The sequence below is a fragment of the Ailuropoda melanoleuca genome, chromosome 6, assembly GCF_002007445.2.
Source record: "Ailuropoda melanoleuca isolate Jingjing chromosome 6, ASM200744v2, whole genome shotgun sequence".
NCBI classification, from domain to species: domain Eukaryota; kingdom Metazoa; phylum Chordata; class Mammalia; order Carnivora; family Ursidae; genus Ailuropoda; species Ailuropoda melanoleuca.
This window is the reverse complement of record NC_048223.1, coordinates 119,362,382-119,370,102: the sequence shown is the minus strand read 5'-3', so window position 1 is coordinate 119,370,102 and position 7,721 is coordinate 119,362,382.

The following is a 7,721-nucleotide window of genomic DNA, read 5'->3' as shown; positions in this document are numbered from 1 at the left end:
TTCAGTTCCCCAGCATACTTGAAGCAAGGGGCGCTGGGCCAAGTAAGCCTTTTCTAGCATCAGCTCCTTCATCCTGCCAACTGATCGGGACCCTTGTTATCCTCACTTTGCAAAAGAGGAAAGGGAAGCAAAGGCAGGGCTGGAATTAGATCTCAAGTCCACCCTGCTCCCAAGACAGGGCTGTGGCCTCTACGCGATGGCACCCTCTGAGGGCCCCGGGGCGTGCACCGCGAGTTAGAGGCTCTCAAAGCCCAGCTCCTGGAAGTTCAGCCGGAGGGCAGTGAGAACCGGGCCCCTCTCGCCCCTCCTGCCAGGCCGAGTTCCCACGCCTCTGGCCCTGGGGCTGATCTGCAGCCCCACAGAACTGATGGTAACTGATAGGTAACTGATGAGTAACTGATGGGTAACTGACCAGCTGCTGATTAACCTCAGCGAGGTTTTGGGGAGGCCTCTTCCCAGCCCCGGAGTCTCACGGCCGCTCGGAGGCGGGAACCGCAACTGGAATCCGGGCGTGGAGTCCCGGCCTGGAGTCTGCAGCGAGCGCGCGGAGGGCCCGGACACGCGGATGCTCCGCCGCCGAGCGCACAGCGCCATCGCGTGGCCGGAGCGGGCAGCGCAGCTGGAACCGCCGGCTCAAACCTTCTCCAGGACTAAGGTGAGTTAGTTGGGTGATGCCCGGTTGGGGAAGGACCAAATCGTCCCTTTGGGAACATCCCCTGATCTCTAGCTCTGGGAACAGGCGGCCTGTGTGGCTGTAACAGCAGGGGGAATGGCCCGGTGGGGTCCTGCTCAGCGGGGACGCTTTTGTCTGTCCTGAAGTCTTCAATGGGGGAGGCAAGGGTCCCCACCTCTCCAGGTGGGGCAATGGATTTCTTTCTCCCAAAGAAAGGAGCACAGGGGGCAAAGGATCCCGAGAACCTTCTGTTTCTTTGGAGATACATGGGTCTGTGAACCCAGGCAAGGTCATATTAAGGCTCCCACCACTATTCATTCATTGTTTTTATGATTCATTCAGTAATCTAGCCAGCAAAAATGGAACAAGCACTTCCCATGTGCCGGGACCCCAGGTGCGTGCTGATGATACAAAAGTGGACCAAAGGGATGGTTTAGAGTGTCACGGGCCCTCTAGCGGTCAGGGGAAGCTCCTGGGCTCCTTCTCAAAACATTGGAGAACACATAAAATAAGGTACACAGAATTACAAAGCAATCAATTACACTAAAACACAGTCCCCAACGTATTTTTTAAATTGTGAAATGTCATGTTCTTTGTTAATGTATGATGTAGCAAGGGGGCGCCTGGGTGGCACAGCGGTTAAGCGTCTGCCTTCAGCTCAGGGCGTGATCCCGGCTTTCTGGGATCGAGCCCCACATCAGGCTCTTCCGCTATGAGCCTGCTTCTTCCTCTCCCACTCCCCCTGCTTGTGTTCCCTCTCTCGCTGGCTGTCTCTATTTCTGTCAAATAAATAAATAAAATCTTTAAAAATATATATATATATATGATGTAGCAAGATCTACAGACTAGTATGCTAACGACTGTCATTTCATATCATGATGAGCACAAATGGTATTTCGAGTCGAGTGCACCAACTGCAATGTGATACACAAATAGCTATGATTTCTGTTAGTGACAAAGTCACAGGCACTGCTGATACCCTGTGACAAATTGCCTATATTCATAATTGAAGAAAATGTTAAATTTCTGTCAGAGGTTAGCGAAAGGAATGATGTAACTGCTTCCTCATCCAAGTGCACGGAGATGCTGGATTTCACCCGCGGGCGACTCGGTTAAGAAGCTGGTGGTAGGTGGGCAGCTTGATTAACAGGTAAAGAAACAGGGTGCTTGTGGATGGTGCTGAATGCTTTGCAGGAAATCCAATCGGAAGGCCTGGATGAGAAGACATCTGATGTGAAGAGAATCTTGCAGTGGCAGGCGATGGCCACCAGGGGGCCCAGGTAAACCCACGACCTGCACAGTCTGCAAATTAGATTCCCGCCGCAGGACCTGTCTCCACCCTTTGACCACAGGGCCCCGAATTCCTAAGGCCTGGTCAGACTCACTTACACGCCTGCCTGGGCCCTGAAGGCACTTGATTTTGCAGCTTGCAGACCCAGCCATGGCAACCATGATCCACCCCCCCGTCAGAATTTAACCTGAAGCTCAGGATCTCTGAATTTTATTTGGGAACCAGGCTCCTTAAGGTTCGGAGATCCCCCTGAACCTTCCAGGTTGGTGATGCCGCAGGGCCCCCCTAAGCTAGCGGGTATGGGACCTCTGTTCTCCACCTCGGGGTGCAGTCCAGGCAGCGTTTTGGGAGGTGGTCGGTGAGCATAGGGCTAGGTCAGAGGCGGCCTTTGTAGTTGGGCACGAACAGGGCGGCAAGCTCGCGGGGTGAGGTCAGGGGCTGGCACCAGCAAAGAACAACTTTGTTGACAAGAAGATTAATTAGACAAATGTAGCGCCCAACAGTCACTGCCCCCGCCTCCTCTGGGGTCAGCTCCAGTCAAGCCTTTGCTGGAGGTTCTTTTTTTTCTTCTTCATCTTTTTAAAAGGAAGCTTAATCTCCTAACAAGGCAGCCAAAAAACAATTCAAGGCATGCCCGAAGAGCAAGTACGCACAAGCAGGCTGTGACGGGAAGGCTCCCGCCAGGCCTTGGGCCCAGCCTGGGAGCCGACTGGGGCCTCTTCTTTCTGCCTGTACAGACCCGACCCCAGGAAGCGTGTTGAGCCCTGAATCCTTCCTCGCGAGGGGGGACGCCCTGTCTGTGAGCGATCTTGGTCTCTCTTCCTCTCTGCCTTTCATGAGAGCGTGGCCCCATAGAGGGGCTGGCAGCCCGCCACGCCGGGTCTTCGAGACGCGAGGCTTCCGCCACCTACACCTTTCCTCATTTCAAATGCCCTCTTTGTCCAGCAGGCATCCGTGTCCCATTGTCTCGTTATGGGAAGCAACAGGGATCCGCGGAGTCGTGGTGGCCTCATTCATCATTCAACACTCACCGAGCCTATTAAATGCCAGCAACACTGGGGAGAAAGGAGTGATCCTGATACATCAGGCCCTTGCTTGGGGCAGTGGAAGGGGGCTTATAGTCCAGAAAGACAGACACAGCAATGAGTAAAATAAATACACAAACAAGTTAGCTGGAGCCTGTAGTAAAGGCCAAGAAGAAGCTAGAGCAGGGGATGTGGTGGAGAGGGCCGGGAGGTGGCAGCCATTTTGGAAAGGGCGCCCCCGGCGAGGTGAAATTGTAGTTGAGACACGCGGAGGGAGAGAATCTGCCTGGGGAGAGCTGGCCGTTTCTCAGGCTCGGGAGACAGGAGTCTGGTGGTGTCAAGGGAGGGAACGCTTGGTAATACTAGTTGATTGGATGAATAAAAAATATTTCCAAGCTGTGCTTCTCACAATTGAGTGTACATCTGAATCTTCTGGGGGACTTGTCAAAATGTAGATCCCCAGCCCCACTGACTCAGAAGGGGTGGTGGGGGGCCCAGAAAGCTACGTTTCAACAGCCCTGCCCTGAAGGGCACCCCTCTCCTGGGGACAGAGATGGAGCTGTGGTGGGTGCCGGCCTGCCCCCCGGAGACTCTGCGCCTGCCCAGCCAGCGGCCACTGCGCAGCCCCGCCTTCGGACCGAGCTGCAGTCCCTCCTACAGCCCCCTCTCCACATGGCCTCCCCAGTCCTGGATTACTGCCATCGCTGTCCCATCAGGCTCGCTGAGACTCGAGAAAGCCCTTGCATGGCTGTGGGTGCCCAAAGCCAGTGTCCCTTCATAATGCAGGCGCTTCACCTCCTACCCTGCCCGCAGCACCCAGGCGGGGCCTGGGGTGAGGCCCGTGTCCCAGACTCAGCATGGCCAACACACCTGAGCACACCCAAGGCTCGTAGCCCCAGTGATGCCTTGGAAGTGGCAAATGGAGCTGGCCTTCTCTTGGGGGGGAGGGGAGTAGTCTCTGAAAGCCTCCCAGGGCTGGGGCAGAGCTAGATGGCCACTCAATTGTCCTGTCCAACCAGCACCGCTCCTGAGACTCCCTAAAGCCCCATGGAGTCCTCCACAGCCTCCTGGACCCCACATCCATCTTCTCTCAGAAAGAACTGAGAAGCCCACCTGTGGGAACTAGAGTACCATTTGGGAACCCAGGGTCTGAGGAAGACACGCCCACACAGAGGGGCCCCAGGAGTGCAGGGGAGAGGCTGGCCCTTTGAGGGGTGGATTGTGGTGATGGGCACTGAGCACGGGGTCTTCAAGGCAGGAGGAGCCAGCAAGGCTACCCCTGAGGCAGGGTTGGCCTGAGACCCCAACGGGAGGAGGAGGACCTACTCCACCTCCTGGAGCTGGGCCCTATCTACAGGGTAAGGCCTTCCAGGACCGGAATGTTCCCACTGGGCCCTTCATCCTGACCTTCCAGAGTTCACCTTGGGTACCTGGAGCCTTGAGCGGACTCCAGGCCGTGGGGGCCTCTCTCCCTGGGTCTGTTCTCCTGTGGGTAGCAGTGTAGCTGGATGTGCGGGTGGCGGGGATGGACAGGACTTGGATGTGTGGGGCTGCGGGTACACACGCGTGAGCTCTCACACATGTCCACGTGGCCCTTTATGGCCCCACATAGCACTGGGGGTGGACCTCAAAGGGGATGAGCCGAAGCCCAGCTGTCTGCACTGCATGTTCTGATGGGTAACTCTTGAGATTTCTAAATTCAAACCGGGCCTTTATCAAGGTAGAAAAATAACACGTCTTATCTAACAGCTTGTTATTTTAATAACTTTTTAGTAATAGGCACACGCATGGGGCCTCCACTTTTGCTCTTGTCCTGGGCATCCCAAACATCAGGATGCCCAGAGACAGAGGAAGTTACCAGAATTAAGGAATGCTCCTCCTGGAGGGTGGGTGATTCCGAGGACAGAGACAGGAGAGTTCCAGTCTTGGCCAGGCCTCTGGTCTTCTCTGCTCCAGGTTTAACCTCCACGTACTGATTCTTCAGGTGTGGTTGGGGAGACCAGCCTGAGTCTCGTGGGAGCCTAACACACAGATCCCAGGGCCGCCCCCAGACCTGATGAGCGGGGTCAGGTGACTCAGAGTCACTGGGGAGTGGGCCCCACCAACAGATCCACACTTGGAAGAGGAGCATGGGGCACTCTATTTGAAGACCTCCCTGGAGGGCCAGACCAGGATCATTGGCTGTCTCCAATCTGATGTTTGGGGGCCCCGGGGGCAAATATTTGTAGGGAACTCCCTTTTCTGGCTGCACATGGAAGGGGCTTTAAACTCATGGGGCCCAACTCAAACCACCCACGTCCTTCCCATATTCATGGTTCCCGGGCCTCTTCCGGAACCCCCCCTGGAGAGCCATGGCAGAAAGCTAGCTCTCAAGGCCACCTGGCCTGATTCTCTTCTAGGAGCGAATGTAAAACTCACAATGGGACGGCGTGGTAGGCCTGTGCGTTATCCTGAGCCCGCCGCAATGTGTGGCCATGGGCCTTTTCTCCGTCTCCAGGCCTCAGTTTCCCCATATGCAGGACTGTAAAAGTGGTTTAGTGTCACCTGACTCTACTAAATAAGCTTCCATGTAAAGCATCGATTTACCGCCCCTAGTCAGAAAAGAGCGCAAGTGGATTCGGACGTTTGTTTTGGTTCCCTTGGTTGGTGGCTTTTGGAGCGCTGAGCTGCCAGACACACTGCCAGACCACCCAACAGAAGACACTCGAGCAGCGCGCAGAGTTCAGGGGAGGGGTCTAGCCTCCCAGATACCGCCACTTCCCAATCTCTGCTGCCCTCTGCTGGCCAGTGCTGGCCAGGACATGCTGACCAGGCAGCCCCGCGCTGCATTGCAAGGGGGTCTCAGGAGGGGCAGTGATTTCCTCCTGGCCACACAGCTGGGTGAGCAAGGCTGCTGCCTCCCCATCAGCCCGGCGGAGTCTCTGGCTCACGGATGCTTCCGGGGCGGTGCCGGGACCAGCAAATCAGCGTCACCTGGGAACTGGCTAGAAAGGTGGCTTTTCAGGCGTCCGGCCGAGACCTTCTGAACCAGAAACTGTGGATGGGGCTCAGCGCTCAGCTCAGCATTTTAGTAAGCCCTCCGGTGATTCTGATGCACACGCTAGAGGAGTACCTTTGCTCTCTCTTTGGAAACAGAAGTCCGGGGGGGTGGGTAATGGGTTATATATATATATGTTAACTGTATTGTGCATCTTCAAAATTAAAATAAGACGTGAAAAAATGTAGGAGTTTATTTTCCTTTTGTATTTGGGAAGGCCAGTGCTCTGGGAACATCAGGGTCCCCGCATCACACAGGTGAGCTCAGTGTGAGCTTTTGCGGAGAGCAAGACTCCTCAGGGACAAGCGCCTAGGAAGTTTTCTCTGATCCAGGTGATGGGTGTGCCACTCCAGCGAGTGACGGAGAGCCCCCGCGGTCCAGCAGGATTGCTGCATTTCAACAAGATGCATCTGATGGCCGGCTCCTCAGGGACAGGGATTCGGACTTTCCGAGACAGTCCTGACCTGAAGGCATCCCTCTACTCAGCGACTTTACTGAGCACTCACCGTGTATTCTAGACCGAGCTAGCCGTGGGGCATTTGATTCCTACCCTTGCAGATGCAGCCCAGCGGGGAAGACAGATGGTAGACCAGAAATTGCACCTAAAAATGAATTAGCGGACATGAATTGGTCCCAGCTGTAATCAGCACTATGACGAGGACATTCTGCGGGGGCTAGTGGGCAGGACGGCGCCGCCTAGCGAGAGGGAGGATTGTAAAGCCCTGTGATGGCACAGCCCCCAAGGGAGGTGGTCCCCAAGCTGTGGGGGAGCCTGGGACACGGCAGACTCCACCTTCCCCAGGGGGCGGCAGGGGGAGCCCAGAGGAAAGACATCACACTGGTCGGGTATTGGTGGGCTGAGTCTTTTTGTCATCAGAATTCAATAATACACTATTACTTATTTTGGGACAATTTCTATTGTTAAAAATTTTAGAAAATATAGATAATACCGATAAGGTGAACATTTCAAACCACCCATAGTCCCACCATGTAGGCATAACCGCCAACAAGACTTTGTTGTACAGGTTTGACTTTTTTAATGTCAATATATGTGATATTACATTATATTATATTAATTATATGGGGGGGCAGAGGGAGAGAGAGAATCGTAAGCAGGCTCCACACTCAGCATGGAGCCCAACACGGGCCTCGACCTCATAACCCCAAGATCATGACCTGAGCCAATAATCAAGAATCTGACACTTAACCGACTGAGCCACCCAGGTGCCCCAGTAATTCCCTTTTTTAAAAATTATTTTTATTTTAATTCAATTAATTAACATATAATGTATTATTGGTTTCAGAGGTATAGGCCTGTGATTCATCAGTCTTACATAATAACCCAGCGCTCATTACGTCACACGCCCTCCTTCATGTCCATCACCCAGTTAGTAATTCGCTTTTTAAATGAAGAGCGTGGCACGGCCTTCTTTCCTCTGCCCTCTGTTCACCTGTGGACACCACTCTAGCACCTGGCTGTGCCATGTGCCTCCAACGTCATTCCATTCTGACTCCTGCCAGGTTGTCCTCCCACCGTTCCCAGTGCACTCTGGACTGGAGGGATTTTTCTTATTGAAACTACGGTCATTTTGGGGCACTTGGGTGACTCAGTCATGGTTAAGTGTCTGCCTTTGGCTCAGGTCATGATCCCAGCATCCCAGGATCAACTCCCACATTGGGCTCCCTGCTCAGTGG